Source organism: Muntiacus reevesi, chromosome 13, assembly GCF_963930625.1.
Source record: "Muntiacus reevesi chromosome 13, mMunRee1.1, whole genome shotgun sequence".
NCBI lineage: Eukaryota > Metazoa > Chordata > Mammalia > Artiodactyla > Cervidae > Muntiacus > Muntiacus reevesi.
Genome location: NC_089261.1, coordinates 8,864,998 through 8,889,571, shown reverse-complemented (window position 1 = coordinate 8,889,571; position 24,574 = coordinate 8,864,998). Strand labels below are relative to the sequence as shown.

At 48.1% G+C, this 24,574-nt stretch overlaps 1 protein-coding gene across 5 annotated transcripts in view; it reads right to left on the bottom strand.

Moving 5' to 3' along the window:
• Positions 1-23,124, bottom strand: part of WSCD2 (WSC domain containing 2) — a 128,555-nt gene extending 105,431 nt beyond the window's left edge. The window contains exons 1-2 of one of the 5 annotated variants that reach the window (XM_065904026.1): positions 22,987-23,088; positions 10,489-10,636 (exon numbers count right to left, since the gene is read on the bottom strand). The gene's annotated coding sequence lies outside the window, so the exon portion shown is untranslated. Of the gene's footprint in view, positions 1-6,028; positions 6,878-10,488; positions 10,637-22,986 lie in introns of those variants that run through there. The other 4 variants (XM_065904027.1, XM_065904029.1, XM_065904028.1 and 1 more) reach the window with 4 other exon arrangements.
• Positions 23,125-24,574: the final 1,450 nt, after the last annotated feature.

The window sequence follows — 24,574 nt, the reverse complement described above, 5'->3', positions numbered from 1 at the left end:
CTTGAGAGTCCAATGGGAACAGAGCTCTGCTGACCCAGTCTAGATTTCTAATCCCTAGCAATGAGAATAAGTTTACATTGTTCTAAGTCCTTGTACTTGTGGTCATTTGTTACAGCAGCAAGAAACTAATACACTCACATGTGGAAGCAGCGTGGGATCTAAGAGACTGCGGACCTGTCACAGGTCAGGATGCAGAAGGCCCAGGTTCTAACCTCAGCTCTGTCACCAGCCCTCTGCACCCTCGGCCAAAGTCCCCCTTCACAATGCCCAGGGGTGGGTGGGAGGGCTGACGGGCTGAGATGACTTAGTCAACATGCCTAACAACCCTGGGAGAAGGCACTGTCATTATCATTGCCATATTACAGATGAGCAAACTGAGGCACAAGCCTTCCTTCTGTTATTTCCTAAGGTGGTAAACTGAAGCTTCTGTCCTCAACCCGAGATTCAAGAAATGTGGGGCTCAGATAGTAATAGGGAAGCTGGGCTGGACTCCAGTCCTAATCTGCCTCCAGAACCCAGGGTCTCCTGCTTCCTCCCCAAACTGTAAGGTCCTCAAGGACAAAATTGGGGTCTGCTATTTCTGTATCTTCAGGGCCCGGGACAAAGTACGACTCTTAGAAGACTCTGAGCAAATGCTGAGCATCAGCAAATCCTGACTTTTAACATAGAACGAATATGTGAATGAGAGAATGAACTAATCTCCCCTCAACCAAAGAGACACTTCCCATGCCTGTGGCCTGTTTCATTCCTGCCTACCTGACCTCCAGGTGAGCCCATGCAAAGGTCAAATGTGCGCTTGCTTCCCAAGAATGGCAAACATGCCTGCTAGCACTGGGGAGGCAAGACGACATCGTGGTTAAAGGCATGGTCTCTGACATCTGGTGATCTGAGTGCAAATCCCAGTGATGACTCTCCTGAGCTGTCAGTTCACCTCTCTGAGCCTCACAGGTTAAAACAGAAGTCATAACAGAAATATCTCAGAGAGTAGTTGTGAGTATGGGGAGTATGTATATAAACACTCCACAATCATTAACTGTTATTATTATTATAAAAACTGCTGATGTTGGGATGAGCAGAGATCCAGGTAGGAATGGGGTATCCATGGTGAGAAGTACATGGTACATCTCTGAATGAGCACCAGGGGTCCCACAGGAGCAGGAAATACTGACCACTGGTAACTGCATCCGTTAGCTACAATCACGATAATGGTATGTAACAACCAACCACAAAGCCCCAGTAACATGTAATAGAAGCGTTTAATCACCTGGCCTGTTTGTGGCCAGCTGGAGTGTGGCTGAGCTAGACTCTTCACTGAGGTCTGGGCTAAGGGTTGTTCAACATGTGTTTGTTCCCGGGGCCAGGCTGGGGGAGGGGGGCAGCTACCTTGGTGGAGCCCTTCTCCCAGCCTTGGCAGAAACATGCAAGGCCCCTGGACACCCAGGCTTGGAAAGGACACACCATCACTTCCACCAAGGCCCGAGGAAGACACAAGGCCAAACCCAAAGTGAAGGATGAGGCGCACAGACCCTGCCTGCCTCTTGAGTGGGAAGAACAGCCACGTCTCATGGCTAAGGGCGTGGATACAGGGAGAAACTGGGGCCAGTGATGTGTTTTCCCCAACAACCAAACACTAGGCCAACCTTAGAAAGGGTTCTCATGCTGCCCTGGCCTGCTCGCCTCACCAGCTTCTGCAGCCCCGGCCTCATCAACTCCTGGTCAAAATCTGGAACATTGGCAGTCTGTGGGGACCCCCATCCTCACCTTCCCAACATCTGGACCTGCTCCGGGGAGCCATTAATCTCGGGCAATTTCTTTCCTCACTTGATTTGTTTATTTAAGGAAAACAAGTTGCTCTTAATTAGAAACACTGCTGTTGAAATGTTCAGTGCATCCTAGGCTGCCTATGTTCAGACCTTCTGCCTAAAATTATACCTGCGCTCTGAACATCTGTGAGTCTGTTCGGTGACTGGCCTAAGTGCAGGCTTCTGGCGGGGGAGACGTGGGTTGGCGTGGGGGCTGAGGATGCCGGGGGGCAGAGGAAGACATAGCCTCAGAGCAAAGGCACTCGGGAAAATGAACATCCGACACCCCAACACTCTGCTCAGAGCTGGCACCAGCGATCGCTGAGTCAACACTCGGAAGGTACACACACGAGCACAGTGAGACGTGCAGAGCAGACAGAAGAGGAGCTTTTAAAGGGTCAGAACTGTGTTCTGTTTGGATGCTCTCAGCAGTGTTTACAGCCCCCCCGCCCGCCAACACCTCATCAGCCCTAGGGACACTGAGTCACACCCGCGCAGATGCGTGTGCTCAGAAACACACACACACAGGTGGCACACACAGAAGCTACTTTGCCCCGCAGACAGGCAAACACACGAAACACACGTCATACACCCAGGGACACGCAAAAAGATGCAAGGCCCCATCCTCGGTACACACATCTGGAAACTCATGCACACACAGGAGACATGAACAAATGTCACACTGCAACATCCAGAAATACCTCACGTGCACACCGAGACACGCTCAAATGGACACAGCAACCAACAGACCCAACAGCAACACCAAGAAACACACACCTAAACACAGAGATACAACCAGGCATGCAATGCTTCACACAGGTGCACATGCTCAGAAACACACGTGTACACACACAGGTGACTAAGTTTACTCTGCAAAACACACAGGCACACATCCATAAAACACACAAATCCACAGAGACACAGCCAAATGTACCCTGTCACTCACAGACACACATGTTCAGAACCTCACACATACACATAGAGACACGGAGGCTGACCACAGCAAGCAGGCAAATGCACACAAAGGATGAGCCGTGTGCAGCGCTGTACACACACACGCGTGCAGAGACACAAAAAACCATGTAAGAGACACAACTGTAAGTTTACGCTCGTATCATTGCACACAGGTGCGTACATGCACACACACGCAGGCGCCCACAGAGGCCCACACAGACAACACACACATGTGCCCTGGCCACCCCGCATAGCTCCTCAAACAGAGATCGGCACACAGACCGTCACGACACATGTGTGCACCTGATCACACACACACCACTGCTTAGCACTCACAATTGCTTATGCATACCCACACTCACCCTGCCTGACACAGGCACGTGCACACACACATATGCCTAAGTCCGTGGACAGGCAGTCTCATGAGAACACACTTATACTGACACTAGTCTCACATGTGCCCACACACACTTCAGGGTTTTATGTAACTCATACTCACATGAGCACACGTACGCATACTACATGAGAATGTATACATAGGCACACATTCACACACATGTGTCTACACAGACACACACGTCCTATTCCGCCAGGAAAGCAAACTGTTCGTTTTCTGAAAGTCGAGTATGCAGATAAGAGCTAACACACGGTGGAGCTGCTCCCACTCCAGGCCCGACTGCATGCCTGTTAACTCACTCCGTGTTGGCCGAGATGAGGACTGTCTTCCCCGTGGAGGTTTTAGCATGAACCCAGGGCTTCCCTGGTGGCTCAGACAGTGAAGAATCTGCCTGCAATACAGGTCGATCCCTAGGTTGGGAAGACCCTCTGGAGGAGGGCATGGCAACCCACTCCAGTATACTTGCCTGGAGAATCCCCGTGGACAGAGAAGCCTGGCAGGCTACAGTCCAGGGGGTCGGACACGACTAGGCGACTAAGCAGAGCACAGGCGTTACCTAGTACAGGGAAGGATGTAGATATCCCAAGCCTTGGAACCATTCGGAAAAAAATAAGACTGACTAATCGACGGCCTTCCTCCACAATCTCAGCCACCTGCCCACACACACACACACACACACACACACACGCACACACGACACTTTCCCGGCGTGGCTGTTCCTGCAGGGAACAGCAGCCTCGCCTGATCAGACAGCCTCAGCAGATGGAAGGTTGCCCAGACATACTGAACTTCTCTGCCCTGGATCCCTCCACAGCTGCAAAGTTGAAGCCATGGAGACAGCTTACCTCTACCTCCTGTTGTCATGGTGACGCAGCAGCTGGATGCATCCAGTGCTCCCAGACCGCCTGGGGCTCCCCACTAGGAGCTGCTGGTCCAGAAGTGCTTTTATGAGGAAGGAGCGAGGGGCGGGGGGAGGAACTGCAGGTGTCAGATGATCCGAGAGAACAAGGGCCCTGCTCCCCAGCCAAGGAGCAATCACCTGGTGCTCAGGGCCAGCCTCCCCGGGGACAACAGCACCCAGATGCCCATGCACAAGACTCAAAACAGACAGCCTTGCTGCTGCACTCGGGCAGCTCCAGCCTCACCAGGTACACCAAGCACTTCCCACGCACCGTCTCCGTTATCAGCTCCTCATTTGACTGTGGAGGGACCGAGGTTCAGAGGGTGAAGGGATTGGTCAGACTCAGATGTGTTTCAGTCCTAGACCTCTTACACACTATGTTACACCGCCTCCTGGGATTTGGAGGATTTCATCTCTGACAATCACTCAGGGCTATAAGAATATCTGAACGGGGACCTCTGAGGATACAGGAAATCTCTTCCTTTTTACAGAAGCAGCAACTGGAGCTCAGAGAGGTTGAGTGATTTGTCCAAACTCACACAGCAAATTGACAGTCGACTTGACATTCAACCTCTTGACCTGAAGACGGGGTTTCCCCAGGACCTCAAATGCCAGCCTCTGACACCCTCGAAGCATCCCCGGGTCCTGGCAGCCTAGAGAAACAGCCCCTGAAGTAGCCTGCCTGGCCCCAGGTCAGAATCCCAAGCAACGGCAGGAGGTTCTCAGACTCCCACCTCGTGTCTCAAGCGCTGTCCAGGAACCACGCAGCAATGTCGTTCCCTAGAGGCAGACACCAGGTCTGACCACAGGGCCAGAGGAATACATCCGTTAGGTCACGAACAGAAGCACCTCTACTGCCTGCCTCACGGGCCAACTAGTTCATGGAGATGACCCTGGCCCTAGGCTGGAACCCCAGGGAGGGAAGCAAGGCTCCATTTCGGGGGCTGTGACAACAGGGATGGCTCCAAAATGATCCCTGGAGACCAGATGGCCTCTTTGGAGCATGTTTTTCTTTACGAGGAAAAAAGTGATCTGGCCAAACTCATGAGGCTCTGCAGAGCCTCGAGGGGCCTAGGGTGTGACAGACCACCCACAGCCTCAGAGCTGAGGGTGACAGTGCCAAGGGTCCCCATCCAAATGTCCATTCCAACCTCTTTTCTGCTGAAGTTTGCACCTCGCCAGGCTCCAATCTGGATGGTCTCATTGAGCAGCTCAGGAAACTTCTCCCAAATCTTTAGCTCATCTAAGGAGCTGCAAGGGACGGGAGCTGATCCCCACTGCTTCTAGCGTCTCTGCCAGTGAGGTGATTTGGCTCTGGCGATGACACTTGGGGCTGCTGGAAGGGCTTGGATGGGGCAATTTCGCTGGAAGGGTCCCCCTGCTTCCCTCTACACACACACACACACACACACACACACGCACACGCACACACGCACCAGAACGGACATAAGCAAGACTGCAAAGCACTCTACACAGAATCCATCACCCGGGCAGCCCTGGCTTCTTCTCCAGATGATGGGGAATCTCGTTTACCAGAGTATCACCCCCAACAAGAACCCTGTAAAGTCAACTTGAAAATATGTCCAGCTCCTCCTCCCTCAGCACTCTAACTGGCCAAGAAGATGGGTGATTCATGAATCAAATTAAAGGGGCCCACTGCCTTCCCCCCTGGCCCAGGTCATCTGAGAAGCTGGACGTCCTGCCTTGGGAACCCCAGGGGATGGCTGGAGGAAGGACGCGGGATAAGCCGGCACGTCCAACCCTTTGCGGGAGGAGAGAAAGTTTGTCATCCACCCAGAACCCGGCTGTCACCACTCGGGGTTCTTCACTCACCTGGCTCTGGACACTGAACCCCAGGCTCCAGGCAGCATCTGGAATCAGCAGCCCAGCTGGGGGACAGATATCCTTTGCAGCAGCTCTGCGCCCTCTCCCTAAGGCCCCCCTGCTAGCAGGACCAGGCCCCTTAGCCCTTACCTGAGGGTCTCAGTCACTTGCAAACTCTGCCAACGGTGCCCAGCCAGCGCCCGGGGTCTGTCTCTCTCTGCGACTCCGGCGTCCCAGCTTGGCGCACCCGTTTTGTGGGCGCCTTCCCAGCTGCCAGCTGCTGCAGTGGCATCCAGGAAAGGGAGACTGGATTTTCTTTCTCGCCGCCCAGTCTCCTCCTGGCGGGCCCCGGGGGCTATTTCTCCGGGTCTGGTGCAAGGGGCATCCTCCGCACCTCCAGCGGGAAAGTGGAAGAGTGTACGTCCTGGATTGCAGCAGCGGCGACAGCGGTGGCCGGGGACAAGGAGGCGGTGGCGACGCCAGCCGGTGAGCCGGAGAGGCGGGCGGAGGCGAGAGGAAGTGCAAACCGGGCTCCTGCGAGCCTGGCGCTCGGGCGGTCTGGCGGGCGGGCGGCACTGCGGGTGCCCCGCGCCACGGCGAGGCCCCGCGCAGGCACCCGCCCCGGGATGCCCAGGCCCGCTGCGCGCCGGGCGCGGGCTGCGGCTGGGCGCGGGGCTCCGGCCGCCTCGCCTCCCTCTCTCTCGCTGCCTCCCTTCCTGCCTTGCTCGCTCCCCGGGACTTCGCGTCTCTGGAGCCCGAGCTCCCAGCCCCGCTGCCGCCGCCGCCGCCGCCAGCAGCACGCCTCAGCCCGGCGCGCTCCTCGCGCGGAGCCACAGCACTGCCTACCGCTTAACTCCTTGCATGCCACCTGGCCCTCCCGCAGCCTCCCGGGGAGCTGGGCAGACCCGGTGCCAGGCCTGCTGGGGCCCTGGGGAAGGGCCTCGGCCTCTAAGTCTCAGTTTCCCCATCCGTAAAATGGGCTCGAAAGACGCACGTCATAGAATTGTCTGGAGAATTAACTGAGATGATTGTGGGAAGTGCCAAGATCCCTGGCATTGCGTAAGCACTGATAAATGGCAACGGATTTGTTGTTGCTGCTGCTGGTTTTGTTCAGGAGGCTTGCCACGGTGCCTCATTAATGGTAACCCCCCAATAAAGGGCACTCTGGGGTTTTGGCGGGTGGGGGAGGGTGTTTAGTTTGTTGTTTTACAAACTATGCAGGCAGCAAGTTTAAGCTGTGTGACCTTTGTCTGATCACTCACCCTCTCTGAACCTGTTTCAAAATTTCCCTTCAGAGCTCTGTGACCTCGGACAAGTTTCCACCCTGAACCTCTGTATCCTCCTCTGTAAAGTGAGATGGTAGGTAACGCCCACCTTCAAAGGATCTCCAGTGAAACTCTGGGAAAGAAGCCCTCTTAATGGAAAGGTCACCACTGAATGAGTGCCTCCTAAGTGCCAGAAACATGGCCATGTAGTTTCAAACGTATCTTATCAAGTCCTTGAAAACAAGCCTTGAAGGCTGCTAGTTTCATTTTCATTTTTCAGATGATAGAACTGGGGCCAACAGAGGTTAAGAGACTCAGCTAGCTTAGCACAGCTAGAAAGGAGCAGAGCTGGGGTTGGTACCCTGGAATTTCTGACTCCTAAACCATTGTCTGTTTAAGCTTGGAACTCAAGGAGAGGCTTTAAAGTGGCCCTTTGCAGACTCTTCTTCATTTAAACTAACAAGAAGAATTTGTATCTGCATTTCTTCTTTATCAGAGCAATTATTTCCCCAACTATAAAATTAATTCTCATCTCATGTATGTAATTCAGAAAATACTAATTAAGAAGAAGAAAAGCAAATCAACACCATTCTTATCACCCAGAGATGATGATTTTTAACATCTTGATGTAGTTCCTTCCAGTCTTTTTTCTATATCTACATGTAAAAGCATGTAGAATCATCCATTCTGTATCAGGAGATGGGGGAGGGCTTGGCAAATGCAACTCATAAATCCTTTGCTAAGGCTGAGCCCCCAGTTTCACAAGAGAAAAAGACATGTAAATACTCGATCAATGGCAGCTGCTGCTTTTTATTAGAAAGAAGTGATCTGAATAATACTAACACCAATTGCTGAGAATTGCTGAGTCCTTACTAAGCAATAGGCACCATTTCTGTTAATTCTTTACAAACACCTTAAGGGATACATCTTGGAGTTGGTTCATTTAAAGATGAAAGATTGGAAAGATGGTTCATTTAACAATGAAGACTCAGAAAACTGAGGCCCAGAAAGGTGAGGTCAGTTGTTAAAAGGCACACAGCAAATTCATGGCAGAGCTGGAATTAGAACCCCAGCTCATCCGCCCACCCCACCCCAGTCTCCAGCATGATTACAAATGACAGATCCTCCATGCCTTTCCCAGGTCACCCTCTTCCCAACACCACTCACAGCCCTCTTGCTGTATCCCGGGGACAGCTGTCCTCCAGGGAGCGATCCGGGGACTGCCACCTGGTCAAGGAGGCCCCTGCAGGGTCTGAGAAGTGTGCGACTGACCTCCAGCCATTTCCAGTCCACCTCCACCAAAGCCCACTTCTCCCTGCCCCTCGTCATGCCCCTCAGGAAGGAGCACTGGGCTTCTCACAGAGTGGAAGGAGCCGCAGGCAAAGCTCAAGGGCTAGGCTAGTGTCCTTGGGTTGGTCACTCGCCCCTTGGAGTCACCGCCTCATCATCCATGAAAGGACTAATAATGTCTTCCCTGCCTGCTTCTTAGGGTTTGGGGAAAATAACAGATTGGAAAGCACTTTATGAGTGGCAAAATTGTAATATATAACGGTGATGTTACAATCATCACTGCCATCATCATACACGCGTATAAGAACAGAGTCCCCTGGCCTTGTGCAGTGTTGAAAAGTGGGAGCCCTGGAGACAAGTGTGTTTTTCCCCATATGGATGACCCCTCACAATGTATTGAAAGAACTGTCCTTCCCGCACTGCCCTGTGGGTCCAGAGTCACAAAACGTATGTTCCCCACATGCGTGTCGGCCGGTTCAGGGCTTTTCATTTGGTTCCATTGGTCAATTTGGTTGTATTTATGTCAGTATTGCATGGTCTCAGTTACTATAGCTTTATAACCATCTTGATATCAACAAAACACATTCTTTTATCATTCTCTCTGCACTATTATCTTGGATATTCTTGGCCTTTTGAATTTACCTATCAATTTTAGAATTAGTTTATCAGGTCTCTCATATGACAATGACAAATACTTGCTGGGTTTGAACTGAGATGACATTGAGTCTACAGATCAATTTGAAGAGATTGCCATCATTACAGTATTGAGTTTTCCAATCCCTCTACCTCACACCATATGCAGAAATAAATGCCAGTTGAGCTGTAGATCTAAATGTGAAAGGCAAAATGGCAAAGCTTCCAGAAGCCTATAGCAACCTTTATAACCTTGGGGGTAGGAGAAGACTTCTTGTTTAAGAAGTCTTGTTTAAGAAGCACTTTTCAAAAAGGAAAATATTGATACATTTCATATATTAAAATCATAAGAGCTCCACTAATAAACACCATTTAAGTGCGTGAGTCAAGGCATAGAATGGGAGCAGATATTTCCAACACCCAGAACTATGGGCTCCTATCCAGAACTTATTAAAAATCTTCCCACAAATCAATAAGTAAGAGACAGACAGCCAAATCAAATGCTCAAGAAACTGGGACAGAGGCTTCACAAAAGAAAGTGTTCAGAGAGCCAATAAACTCATTAAAAGGTGCTCAACCTAATTAGAAATCAGGGGCATGCCTATTAAACCTGCAAGGAGATACCATTACACCAAAATTACAAAAATTGACAATCCCAAGTGCTGGTGAGAATGTGGAGCAACTGGAAATTGAATGTGCTGCTGTTAGGAGTGTAAATTGGTATAAACATTTTGAAAAACTGTGTGGTATATCTACGCAATCTGAATATACATCCCTTTCTGGCCAGCATTTCCTCTTTTAGGTACATATCCGACAGAAATGAATGCTTGTGTCCACAAAGAGGCGTGCATGAGAATGTTCACAGCAGACATCCTTGTTGCTTATAAAGCACATTTTAACCACACAGATGAACATACCTACAAAACACAAACAGACTCACAGACATAGAGAACAGACTTGTAGTTGCCAAGGCAGGTGGGGGGAGGGAAGGGTTGAGAGGTTGGGGTTAGCAGATGCAAACTATTATAAATAGAATGGATAAACAACAAGGTCCTATTGGACAGCACAGAGAACTATGTTCAATATCCTGTGATAAACTATAATGGAAAAAATATGAAAAAGAATATATATATATTATATATGTATATCTGAAACATTTTGCTGTATCAGAAAATAACAGCATTGTAAATGGACTGTACTTCAATACAAAAAAAAATCACATTTTAAACTAATCTCAAACAATGCAAAAGTTCACCAACAGTAGGATGGGTTCACTGTGCATAATCAGCTGGTGAAATAGTACACAGCAATGAAAAGGACCAGAGTCCAGATATACACCACCACAGGGCAAATCCAACACGCACAGCGTTGAACGATAGAAATGACACACCAGGGAGTACTTCCTGTAAAGATTCCACTTACATCACGTTCGGAGGCAGGCCAAGTCAGCTGGAGGTTGGAGGCCAGAGTGCCGGAATCTCTGAGGAGGAGGATGAGCATTGCAACTGGGAGGGAGCACGTGGGACTTCCGGAGTGCTGGACATCTTTTCTTCCTGGACCTGGTTGGTGTCTACACGGGTGTTTGCAACATGTCATTGAACCTTATGTTTATATATTGAGCACTTTTCCACATGTGTATTAACTCAACTTTTGAAAAGGCTGTTTCTTAAGTGACTATGCTCAGGCAAGACAGTAACAATTTCAAATCTGAGCTCTGGTACTTTCTGGCTGTGGATTGTGGTCAAGTTATTGCATCTCACTGAGACTTAGTTTCCTCATCCAGAATATGGAAACAGAAATTGTACCGGTTGGATGGGGTGGTGTGAGGATGACAGGGTTACAAGTGAAACAGGAGAGGCAAAGCACTGCTTTGGCACTGGCTGATGGTCATAATCACTTATATTCTGCTGTATTATATGTAAAAGTATAATATATATGAAGTATTATATATAAAGTAAAGGAGTATCTGAGAAACAATGGACAGAACTGTTTGAATCTCAGCGACGGTTGCCAGGTATTAATAAAAGACAGGATGTCCAGTTAAATTTTTAGGATGTCTGTAATGTTACATGAGACAAAGTTAAACTAAATCTTTTAAAATTGTTCATCTGGAATTCAGATTCAACTGGGTGTCCTGTATTTTTCTTTTCCAAATCTCGCCATGCTAACCTCATAGTCATCAGCCGTGTGCCCTGCAAGTCATAAGTTGCTTGACCACTCTGGCCTCAGTTGCCTAATCTATAAAATGGTTATAAAGGCCTTTTCCAATACTGACAAGAGGATGAAGCTGATTAAATCAGATTTTCTCCCGGGGTGTATCAAACACTCTGTATTTGTTCCTTTCCCTTCCCATCGTCTCCATCCCTCTCCTGTTCTTTTCTTCCCTTGCCTAAGTCTTAGGGTTGTCAGAGCGCCCCACAAACAGTGTAGCCTCCCTGCTGGTGGAATCTTCAAAACTAAGAGACTGCGATTAGCTATGAAAAGTAAGCAGTGAAGTTGTAGAGTTTCTGTCTAACATACACACACAGTCAGTTTTGGCAGGAAGGGCCTGTCTGCTGCCTGCAGGGTCGACCATTGGGCATAGTCTACTTTGAGGACTTGCCCTGGTCTCCGCTTATCCCTGCCATCCTTTGTGCTCCAGGTTTCTGAGAAAAGTCTCATTCTCTCTCCACGCCATCTATTTCAGCTCAGAGTGTTATTGTTTCTGGCCAAAGTCTGTTGCAGGACTCACAGAGGAGCGGCAAGAAACAAAGCGACCTTTGAAATAAACTCTATTAAAGATCAAAACGGTGATGTAAGAGAGTTTCCGAGCATCAGATCAGGTAACACCTCTGAGCTAGTTTCATAAAAACTAGCCACTAACCCATACATCACTGTCATTTGAACCCCAGCATCTAAAAATAGGATTTGCTCTAATTTCCTGAGCAACTGATGCAAATAGAGAGAATGTGAGAGTGGTGAGTGGGCTGAGTCAGGTGATAAGTAACTCCCCCACTTGATGGCATTTTTCTGAAGCAGAAAGGAGGAGAGCTTGCCTCCAGAAATGCTAGGCAAATCCTGGCAGAGGTCAGAGGGTTAGGATGAAGGATGCGGGGGTTAGCCTGACCTGGGGTGGAGGCCCGACTCTGCCACCTCCCAGCTGGGTGGCCTTAGGTAAGTTAATTAACATCTCTGGGCTTCCTCTTTTAAAAAACAGAGGATTTTGTGCGGATTAAATGACGGGCGTATATAGACTGTTTCCCACAGTACATGCATTACGCACATGCGTCGTGACCCGTTATTACAGATTCCAGATGGAGAGGAAAAATTGAAGGTGACGTGAGGATGCCATTCATTTAGGGCTCTGAACAGAATTCCAATCCCAGAATTTAAGCACGTGTGGGTTTCCCAGAGTCAGATTTTTTTTTTGAGGGGGAGGCATTAAGCAACTGACTCACACATCACTGTTAATGTGCAGAAAAAGGACTAAGGTTGAGAAGAGGGAACTGCAAAGGCCGCTGTGACTCTGTGCAGACACGCAATAGAGGAGGTCTTCTAACTGCAGGGATTTGGGGCACGACACCCGGGGTGGACTGGCCACTCCCTCTAGCATTTCTTTCTTTTTTAAAAAAATGTTTACTTATTTTTTAAGTTTCTTTTGAATTGGAGGATAATTGCTTTACAATATCGTGTTGGCTTCTGCCATACAGCAACGTGAATCAGCCGCAACAAGTACACATGTGTCTTCTCCCTCCTGAACCTCTCCCCTATCCCCGACCCCATCCTAACCCTGTAGGTGCTATGCAGCAGATTCCCACCGCCTATCCATTTCACACCTGGTAGTGTGCATATGTGGGGCTTCCCTGGGGGCTCAGATGGGGGCGAATCTGCCTGCAACGCAGGAGACCTGGGTTCAGGCCCTGGGTTGGGAAGATCCCCTGGAGAAGGGAATGGCCATCCACTCCAGTATTCTTGCCTGGAGAATTCCATGGACGGAGCCAGGGAGGTTACAGTCCGTGGGGTGGCAAAGAGTCAGACATGATTGAACAGCACACACACACACGCACACGCATACATGCACACGCATACACGCACACACACACACATGTATATATGTCAGGGATGCTCTCTCAATTTGTCCCTCCCTCTCCTTCCCCTGCTGTGTCCAAAGTCTGCTCTCTATGTCTGTGTCTCTATTCCTGCCCTGAAAACAGGTTCATCAGTATCATTTTTCTAGACTCTGTATACACCCGTTAATATACAATATTTGTTTTTCTCTTTCCCACTTACTTCACTCTGTATAGCAGGCTCTTGGTTCATCCAACTCAATAGAGGTGACTCGAATGTGTTCCTTTTTATGGCTGAGTAATATTCCCACGCATAATGGTACCAGTTGCTTCCATGCCCTAGCTATTACAAACGGTGCCGCCATAAGCATTGAGCACTGTGCATTTCTGCTTCCTCTGTGGAATCTCTCTCCACCCCCTGGGCCTCCATTCGGAGCCCTGCTGTGAGTCCCCAGCCTCTCCTCTCCCATCTGATAGCAGCTGGTGCTTGCTCAGCCATGAAAACTCCCAGAGATCAAGAGCTGTGTCATTTAACTACTTCTCTTTGCCTCGCACCCAACACGGTGCTTGGCACACGGTAGCTATCTTAGTCATCGGGGCCTTTACAGTAAAAATACAGACTGGGTAGCTTAGCAACAACAGAGATTTGTCACAGTTCTGGAGGTTGGGAAGTCCAGTATCAAGGCGCTGGCAGATTCAGTGTCTAATGAGAGCTCATGTCCTGGTTTATAGATGCTACCTTCTTGCTGTGTCCTCACATGATGGGAGGGGGCAAGGGTTTTTTTTTTGGAGGGGGGATCTATTTGTTAAGGGCACTAATCTCATTCATGAGGGCTCAATTCTCATAACCGAATCACCTTGCAAAGTGTCCTACCTCTTGATACTATTACACTGGAGATTAGCTTTCAACACATCAATTCTGGAGCGACAAAAACATATTCAACCTATAGTATAGGTGCTCAGGAAAAAGTAGATGACTGAATAAAACTGTCCAGTATTCCCACAAATATATACTGATTATAAGAAAACCTGGTATGATTAAGAGAATTCGTCCATTAATATTTCATGATATTAATATTTCTATTAATTATTTAATATTTCATAATATTAGTATTTCAGTAAAAGAGGGGAAGGGGCATAAATGTACAGGAATGGATACTGGGGCTACTTTCAATGTCAGAGCAGTGGAAAGAATCTGAATGCCCATTAACAGGAGAATGGATGGATCGATTCTGGTATATTCTTGAAGCGGGGGGGGGGGGGGGGGGGCTGTGCAGCAGGAAAAATTAATGAACTAGAGCTCTATGTATCATCACGGATAAACTTCAAAAATTGGTGCTGAGCAAAAAGAAAGAGCTAGTTGCAAAAGGACACAGACAGAATAATACTATTTAATAAAGTTAAAAAATCTATAAAAAATCCAGAATATGTTTACGAGTACATACATGTAGAGTAAAAGCACACTACATTTCTGTGCTTTTACTCATGTATAGTGAAAGCATAGAAACCTCTGTGGGGTGATGAACATCAAATCCAGGAGCTGGGGATGTCCCCAGTGGTCCAGGGGTTAGTACTCCGAGCTTCCAATGCAGGGGGCATGTGTTCAATCCCTGGTTGGGGAACTAAGATCCCAATGCCTTGTGGCATGGCCCAAAAATAAAATCCTCAAATACAATGGATAAGAAATAAGTATTTACTGTATAGCACAGAGAACTGCATTAAATATCTTTTTTAAAAAAATTCAAGAGATGAGCTACCACTGCTGAGGGAGTGGGGCAGGGGAGGTTCCAGAGTGTTTTAATTGTGTTTTTAATGTTCTATTAAAATTTCTCAGGCTGTTTGGTTCATGTGTACAAGTCACATCGTTCTCTGCATTTTTTGGTGTGTCTGATATATTTCCTTAAAGAAAAGAAAACAAAAGAAAAACTGAAGCAGCAGTTGAATGTGAAGGCCAGACTAGAACTGGTTTACTTCCTACCCTCTGTTCTGATATTTGGTGTGTGTCTTGAGTAAGGGATATAGCCTCTCTGGACTTCAGTTTCCTCAGCATTACAATGAGGATAATACCTCTTGGGAGTATTACATGAGATAATGTATATAAACCACTGAAAGCTGGGTAAGCACTCAGCAAATAACTGTTCATATCATCATTGTCAACAGCAGTCAATTTCAAATCATTTGAGAATTGGAAGAATCTAACAAGATCACCCACTCCTAGCCTGTCTTTGAAGATATGATGGTTGAGACTGGAGAGGTTGAGCCAGTCACCTGAAGTGGTGGGGTGCTTGGGAGGCAGATTTGAGGACCTGGGGAGCATCTGTATGAGGAAGGTCCCCTCTGGGGTAGGTATGCAGCCTCTGCTCCAAAGCTCTTCCTGCAAAACCTGTAGAAACCCTCACTTCCTTCCAAGAGACCGATGATGATGACACGGGGAAACCTGCTAAAACTAAGACATAGACCCCAGAGGCAGCAGGACCCCTCCTAATGTGGCTTCACCCCTTTCTCTCCCAATCCCTAAGCATATTGATATCAATATGAAAAAGATTGTGAAGAATGTCTACAAGCTCATCCTTTCTAATATCTGTTTTTTAAAACAGTAAAAAATAGGATACCTAACACAAGCGTACATCACCCTCCACAAAAACACACTTAAAACTGCACCTAGATCAGCTGTTTGTAACAGCCCTAAACTGGAAACGAGTCAAATGTCCTTCAATGAAGAATGGACAAATATTGCTGTCTTCATTCAAAGGAATATGATCCAGCAATGAGAATGAACAAACTATAGTTGCTATGGCCACACGGATGAATGTTACAAACATAATGTGAACAAAAGAAGCCAGAACCCAGGGATGTCATCTGCCACCATTTATATAAAGTTCAAAAACCACAAAACTAACCAGACTGCTAGAAGTCAGAATAGTGGTTACACTTGGGTGGGAGAGGCTGTTGGTGGAAGTGGGCTTTAGGTGCTTTGGGGGGTGATCAATCCTTCGGTTGAGCTGGGTGCTGGTGACATGGGTGTTTTCCTTGTGAAAGTCGTGAGCTGTACACTTAATACTTGTATACTTCTGGACATATATTACACTTCAACTAAAATGCTCCTTACTGTAAAAACTTGCCAGTTCCAGCCTTGCAACCTTTATTAGTTACTGAAGACTATGTTCCAACATGGATCAGTCCACACAATAAAGCGGATAAACGTCGGCCTCTAAATTAGCATCCTCTCTTAAGCCTTGACCTTGATCATACCAGCTGAAACCAGCTTTCATTTCAGGCTCACTGAAAGGGGGGATTGTCTACCTCAGGCCTGGCCAGGTGGAGACAAGGGCCATTACTCAGGACACCCGATCCAGAGAGACAGGCAAACCACCCAAATTATCTGATTTGGCAGTTTCCTGGGCTCGAATGACCCAGATAATGGTCAGACTGCCAGGGTGACACCACACATCCCAGCCAAAACACCCACAAGGTAGATGCTTTCTCTGGGGCCATATTTGTGGGCAGAGTCCTATGCCACCGCGCCCCCACCGCCCGGGTCTAATTTCTGCAAGAGGAGCTATGGGGGCTCTTGAAGTCTGAGAGGCCACAGGGAGGTGGGGCAGTCTGGACCCTTGTGGGGCTCCAGGCAGGCCCCCTTTGTGGTCCTACACTGAGGCTCTCCCACGGCCTCCCCAGAACACAGCTCTGGGCCACTGAGCATGGATGAGCTCATTTAGTCTGACAACCCTAGGAAGGCGGTAATATCTGTATTATTATTTCCAGTTTGCAAGGGATGAAACTGAGGCATAGGGAGGTGAAATGAGTCACCCCGTAGCAAACCCCAGAAAGGAACAGAATCACTTTTTTTTCTCTTTTACTGATTCTCTGACCAGCCACGCCTTCTCCCACCATTCCTTCCTCCAAGGATGCTCTGCCCCGCCTCTTGTCTTCTAGCTGCTCATGCAGCAGGCCTCAGGGAGAACCCGCTTCGGCAGGATGGTCAGTGAGCTCAAGTCCTCTGCGGAGCAGGTATGGAGATGGAAATGGACATACATGGGATTTATTGGGGGAAACGTCCATAGAGGTTAAAGAGAGAGGGAACGGGATTAAGCAGAAAGAGGCTTCAGACTATGATGCAAGTTTGACACCAGGAAAGGAGAGAGGGAAGGAGAGGGGATGTCCAGGAAGAGCCTCAGACACAGCGTAACTGTGAGAAAGGCTGGGGCAGCCCAACAGGAGCCCAGAGCAAAGCCCACCCACTGGTGGAGTCCAGGTTGGGTAGGGATGTCTCAGGCCTACGGAACAGCAGACCCTTGGGTCAGTCAGGACATTTTACAGAAGGCAAAACAAGCATCAGTACACTCAGTGTATTGGTTATAAGCCGGAGTACAGAGAATCTCTTGAGAGCATCCATTGTAACTATTTATTGGATGACTGTCTTACCCACTGGGCTGTAAGCTCCACAACAGCAGGAATTATCCTGTGCAGAGAGCAAGCCTGGCATGTCACAGATGTTCTGTTAATATCTGTGGACTGACAGGCCCTTCCGACTAGCTCCTCTGGGCTTGTTGATTGCCACACATTTCCAGAGGATGGTCCTTGCAGCATTTTGTGATAAAGATGAGGGATAAGAGATTGGATCTGGGTTTAAGTTTCAGAGCCAGATCTTCTGATCTATATGACCTTAGGCAAGTCATCTTTCTTTTTCATTCTTTAAGCTTATATGTATTCAACTATAGAGTGGGGAAAATAATATCTACCCACTAGATTATTTGTCTGTTTCAAAGATCAAATGAGAATGAATGGATAAAGTAGTTGTGGCACATATATACAATGGAATATTACTCAGTCATAAAAAGGAATGTATTTGAAACAGTTCTCATGAGGTGGATGAACTTAGACCTGTTATACAAAGTGAAGTAAGTCAGAAAGAGAAAAACAAATATCATATATTAGCACATATATATGGAATCTAGAAAGATGGTGCCAATGAAACTATTTGCAGGGCAGCAGATGAGATGCAGACATAGAGGTCAGACTTGTGGACACAGTGGGAGGAGAGGGTGGGACAAACTGACGGAGTAGCATTGAAACTTACGCGTTATCATATGTAGATTAGATAACCAGTAGGGATTTGCAGGGAGCTCAAACCTGGTGCTCTGCGACAACCTAGAGGGGTGGGATGGATGGGAGGTGGGAGGGAGGTTCACAAGGGAGGAGACATATGTATACCATGGCTGACTCATGTTGATGTGGGGCAGAAACCAACACAGTATTGTAAAGCAATTATCCTCCAATTAAAAATAAATTTTAAAAAAGATTAAATGAGATACTGCTATCACAGTATTTTTCACCATTATTGTTACTCCAAGGAGATGTTTATAGACAGTTACTTTTAGTGTCTATGCTTATTCAAATAAATTAGAGGGCCTCAGCTTCCAAGACATGAATATTATCTCAAAGTAGATCATTATTTGACATGAATTTGAGCAAGCTCTGAAAGTTGGTGATGGACAGGGAAGCCTGGTGTGCTGCAGTCCACGGGGTCGCAAAGGGTCGGACACAACTGAGAGACTGAACTGACTGATATCATTATTTCCACGGAAAATCATATTCATCATACACTGACACATCTCTTATAGAGAGGAACAGTGCCAAACAGAGACTGTCATCATTTGTGGTCTGTTCACTTATCTGTATCTCAAGCCTGCCCTTGCAGGCAGGATCCATGTCATGCTTGTCTGTGTATTGCCAACACTCGACAAGGAGCTTATATATCAAAGAGACTCAGTAAATGCACATTCCTGATTCCACTGTGGAGGCACAGCCATGGGACCACACGCCACCCGTATCAGCTGATTTAATCCTCATAACAGTCCCATCCCTGCTGGCCATGGACAGTATTGTTCCCATCTTTCAAACAGAGAAACTTGAGTCCCAGGGAGGCAAAGCTACTTTTCTAAACTTGCAGAACTTCCAGGTTTCAGGCCTGGGATGGCCAGGCTCCACACTGGGGTTTTTCCACTGGGACACATGGCAGTCAGCCTGGCAAACAGGTCAATCCAAGATGCAGTCTAAAGGGCAGCACGATGCCCTCACTGTCCCCGGAGACTCCAGCCTGGCCTCTAGGGAAGTGTTCTTGGAAGCCAGCCTCTCTGGCATCTTCCAGTTTAGACACATGAGTCTCCTGGGAAGAGAGCAAGCCATGGGCTTGGGGGTTGGTGGATTTTTTTACCTTGGGGTTCAGGAGAAGCCAGTGTGACCTGGTTACAGAGTTGCCCTAAGAAGCTTCCGTAATTTGAAGGTTGTTTTTCTCCTGATGTCTTCACTGTTTGAACGTTTCCCATGCAAACACACTCAGGAACAACCATCCATTAATAACAACGGCAACATGTACAGGGCTCCTGCTACGTGCAGGTCTGAGGTCTAATGGTCTGGGGCCATCACGTTCATTTAAAAAAATACTTTGTTCTTATTTGTTTATTTGGCTGTGCCAGGTCTTATTTGCAGCACGTAGGATCTAGTTCCCTGAACCAGGGATCGAACCCTGGCCCCTTGCCCTGGAGTCTTAACCACTAGACCACTACGGAAGTCCCCCATCACATCCATTTCAACTCTGCAGCTTCTCAACTACCATACAAGGTGGGTATCCCCATTCCCATTTTCCAAATGGGGGCTCAGGAAAAAGGTAAGCTGCCCAACATCACAGAGCTGGGAAGTGGCATGGCTGGATCCAGCCTGGTCAAGGCCTGAACATGAGACAGGGAGAAGAGATGCCAGCAGGCAGGGTAGAGCCTGGAGTTCTGCCACCCACCTCTGAGGCAGCTGTTCCTTAAAGACACGGGATGGCCTCGTCCTTGGCACTCTGCCTTGCATCACCAGCTTGTCCGTCTTCCAAACCCAGCCATGGCAATATCTTATCCCACACACGGCTCTAACTACACCACTCCCCTGCTTAAGACCTCCAAATAGCTCCCCAGTTCCCACAGCCGAGAGCCCAGACTCCTTCACCCAGCACTCAAGGCCTCTGGCAGAATGGCCTCAGGTCCACTTCCCCAGCCCTTCCCTCTGCTTCCGTCCAGCCTCCACTGCAGACTCTTCATCCCTCCCCCTAAAACCCTGCTCATTCCCCGCTTCACCTTTGTAAGTGCTGCTTCTCCTCCCTGAAAATGTATCTCCTTCCTTTCTCTTCTCCATCCAACAAACTTCTGGGTATCTTTCAATTTCAAATGGTGCCTTTCCTTGCGATGCCTTCATTTCTCACTTATATAGCATGGTCAGGGAGAGCAGAGGGCCACCAGTTTAGCTAACAGAATCTTATTATTCTCATTATGCCTTTTGCCAGAATCCAAGGAGGCAATTCCATTGCCTCGGTCTAGCTCAAAGAAATACCTTTCAACAACCATTTACGGAAGGTACAAACCCCTCCTCCACCCCCTCTCCCCACATTCACTGTTCTATTTCCCCGTAAGTACTCTTGCCCAGAGAATTCCATGAACAGAGGAGCCTGGTGGGTTATAGGCCATGCGGTCACAAAGAGTCGGTATTGGGGCTTCCCTCAGTGGCTCAGATGAAGAAGGAATTCATAGGGCCTGGACTCCATCTCAGGCCTGTCCGTGCTGATCGAGCTCGGCTGCCTCTCCAGTGGACTCTGAACTCTCTGCTTAGTGCCTGTGGGAATGACAATGGAAGGATAAGACCCCCTCCAGACAGGGGAATCTTGAAGATCATATCCAGGTTGCTCATTGCCTAAGAGGAAGCATACCGTAATCACCCCTGTCTCCGGACAGGTCATAAACTTTTCCCGTATCTATCAGGATGTAATCACAGGCTTATCGGTTATTAACTGTTTGGAATGTAACTGCGGGCTGATTGATTATTGACTGTTTGAACACATAACACGGGAATGATGGGGTTATTGTAGTTGTATTTACCCTGCCTTTGTTTATGTAAGTCTCAAGGGAATTGAGGTGGTGGGTTTGGACACGTACACATGGGGTATAAAAGATTTTCACAAATGCTGGACGGGGTCCTTGGCTAAGAGGAGACTCTGCCTTGGGCCCGCCGGTGTAATAAACTGCACTCCACTATCTGCATTGTCCTTCTGAGTGAGTCTGTTTCCCGGAAAGTGTGGCTATAACACAGACAGTAAAGAATTTGCCTGCAACGCGGTAGACCTGGGTTCTATCTCTGGATCAGGAAGATCCCCTGGAGAAGGAATAGTCTTCTTGCCTGGAGAATTCCATGGACAGAGAAGCCTGGCAGACTATAGTTCATGGGGTTGCAAAGAGTCAGACACAATTAGGTGACTAACACTAACACTTTGCCCATAAGACCATTCCCCATCTTTGTAAGGACTGCTTCTCCTCACTCCAAACTTATGTGTCTAGGAGAAACCATTCCTGAATATGGAGGGGCATCTTTGAGTCTAGCTGGGCCAGTCTTAGAATCCCATTGCCCTGGCCACAGTGATTAGCCCAGTAATTTACATGTGACCCAAGCTCAACCAATCAGAAAACTTTCTTGGGAGTTTCTAATTGATATTGATGGGAAATAACTCTATTTCATGTGGTCAGAGGCTCTAACTTTACAGGTCCAAAGCTACTGGTGAAATTGGTTTGAGCCCAGTGAGGATGACTAGCTTGAAGGAGTGAACTAGCATGCAGACAAAAGGCTAGAGAAAAATATGATGTTAAATTAGTTCCTGGCTCTAATCCTCCCCCAAATCAGTCATTATATCAAAAGAGTCAATAAAGTCTTCAGTAGGCTCAAGTTCAAGGTGAGTTTTTGTCACTGAACAACTATAATGTTGTAACAAACATGGTCTAAAAATGCCTTCTCCACTTAGGTAATAATGTAGCCAATAAGTAATATATAAGGTGTGGACCAGGCATTCCCTTAAGTGATGAGGACACAAAAGTGAAATAAAAATATGGTCCCTGCTGATATAGAGTTCACTGTACTAGTCACCTGGGACTATTTAAATTTAAAATAATTAAAATTAAGTAAAATTTAAAATAGATTTTTTGAGTCCGACTTGCCATATTCCAAATACTCAGTAGCCACAGGTGGCTGTTGGCTACCATACCGGGCAGCACAGACAGAAAATATTGCCGCTGGCCTAGAACATTCTATCACACAGTGCTGGTCCAGAGCCTTACTGGTAAAAGTGTTATTCCTAAAACCAACAGCGTCAGTCTCACTGGGGGCTCCTTGGATATGCAGAATCTCAAGTTCTATCCAGACCTACTAAGTCATAATCTGCATTTCAATAAGACTTTGTTAAATTAACTTTTGTTCTGCATAGAACCCTGGGGGGTTGGATGTTGAGACACAGTTTAAGGGAAAAAAAGAAAGGACCACAGGGAAATAGAGGCATTTGTTTCTCACAGGTCCTGGAGATCATAGGCAGCCACTCAAGAGGCGATGAGGGGAGGTCAAGGCAGAGTGCAAGGGGCACGTGACTTTATTAAGGACCACAGATAGAGTGCTTTGGGGTTCCCAGACTAAAGCCAGATTTGTCCATTCAAACTAGAAAGAGTGAGGTTTGGGTGAACCTCAATGGTCCTGGGAGGCAGGGGAGAATGTTCATCACGAGGGCCTTTGGAGGAGTCATGTCAGAAACTTACACTGACTCATGACCCTAGAGATTGTTGTCTAGGACACGCACTTGTTGAAGGGGCTAGCGTGAGTTCACTGTCCCTGCAGCTCACTTGGCCACGCAGAGTGGATGTTGAGGCAGTGATACTCCTAGTGGTTTACCTAAGCGTCAAAAGTGTCCAAGTGAGCCTGACAGTTTGAGACCCTGTCCCGACAGATCCTCCTAATTCAGCCCCCCTCCACCCAGCTCTGTCACAGCCCCCCTCCTGAGAACGGCAGAAAGGGTCCCAACCACGAGAAGGACATGTAGGTTCTCCCGGCTGTCAGCTCACTGACCTCTTCCCAAGCCACGAAATGATCTCTATCCGTGTCTGTCCGCGGAGCGAAGGCTCAAAGGACTGGCGCCAACCTTCAGCTGAACAGACTCCACACCACCCCCCCCCCCCGCCCCCGCCAACAACGCGCTTGCTGCGTGGATAAACAGGGTGCGAGTTAATAACCACCATCGGGCTGGGTTGGACCTTGGCGGCAGTACCACCCCAGAGACGATTGTACAATGATTGAATTCTTCAGGGTAAAACCCCTGCAGAGAGCTGGAGTGATCCAGGGTGTAGCTGTGTTACGGTTTTCCTTTTCCAGCATGACTAAGAAAGCACTCACTGTGTAAGTATGAGTCCTGCGTGTTCTCCTGCGGCAAAGGGTTTGCCCACCCCTGTGTGGGCTCACGGCTTAGGGGCCGTCAACAACCCAGCCTGACTCCCAATGCGCTCTTTGAAAAACCTTTACACGTGCACACGCATGCGTGCCCACACACACACACACACACACATTCAACTAATCGGTGGCACCCAACCATGACCAAGAAAAAAGGCAACAAGCTGTCCATTTAAATTGCAGATTGTGACCTTTATGCTTGAAATGGTTTCAAACATCCTGTTTATAGCTTTGGGGTTCTGGCACTCAATAATCTCCAAATTATTTTCTCCATTTTTTTTTTTTGGAATGATTGTTACTATGCATTGTATTTTCCCCAATTTCTGGGCCTCCCCTCCAGCTGGTGTCTCCTGAGAGTCTAGGTAATCTGAAGATGCCTGTAGCATGACTCCTTCTCTGTAATGTCACCATTGAGTTCTGTTGAGCTGAACCAGCTGCAGAAGCTGGATTGCTAAGCTTGGCCCCACCCACTCATAGATGGACAGAGGTTTTAAAAAGACTAGGAGTGTGTAGGGTGTCAGGGGGAGAAACAAGGGGCCTTTTCTCCAGGCTGTAAATCTGCCCTGAAGATCTTAAATCCACAGGTCTAGGTTAGCTTTCCCTAAAGTGTTAGTTACAAGTGAGGATGTTAGAAGGTGTCACAAGATGACTCTGGGTCCATTGGAGATGAAAGGATTCTTTAACTTGGCAGGGCCATCCAATGCTAACATGCACGGTGGGGAACTCCCTTTGATATGAGGTGAGAAGTCAGGTCTACTGGGCCAAGCTTGTTTAATCAGAGTGCACCTATCTTCCAGGATAGTCTCATAAAAAGTGGTCCACAGCCCTCCTGAGAGCTGCTGCTTGTTCTGGTTACTACTTCAGCAAGGCTCCTTACAACCTAGGCCCCGGGTGGCCCAGGACATCACGTCTGCCACATTCTATTGGTCGAGAGGCTCACCATGGCCCAGATTCACAGAACAGGAAACAGCCTCTGCCTCTGCTAAGATGCTCGGGAGGAGAAAACGGCAATCCACTCCAGTATTCTTGCCTGGAAAATTCCACGGACAGAGGAGCCTGGCTGGCTACAGTCCATGGGATCGCAAGGAGACGGACATGACTGAGCATGCTTACTAACATGTGTGGTTGCTCCAATCTGCCACCTCGCCAGAAAGAAAACCATGCGC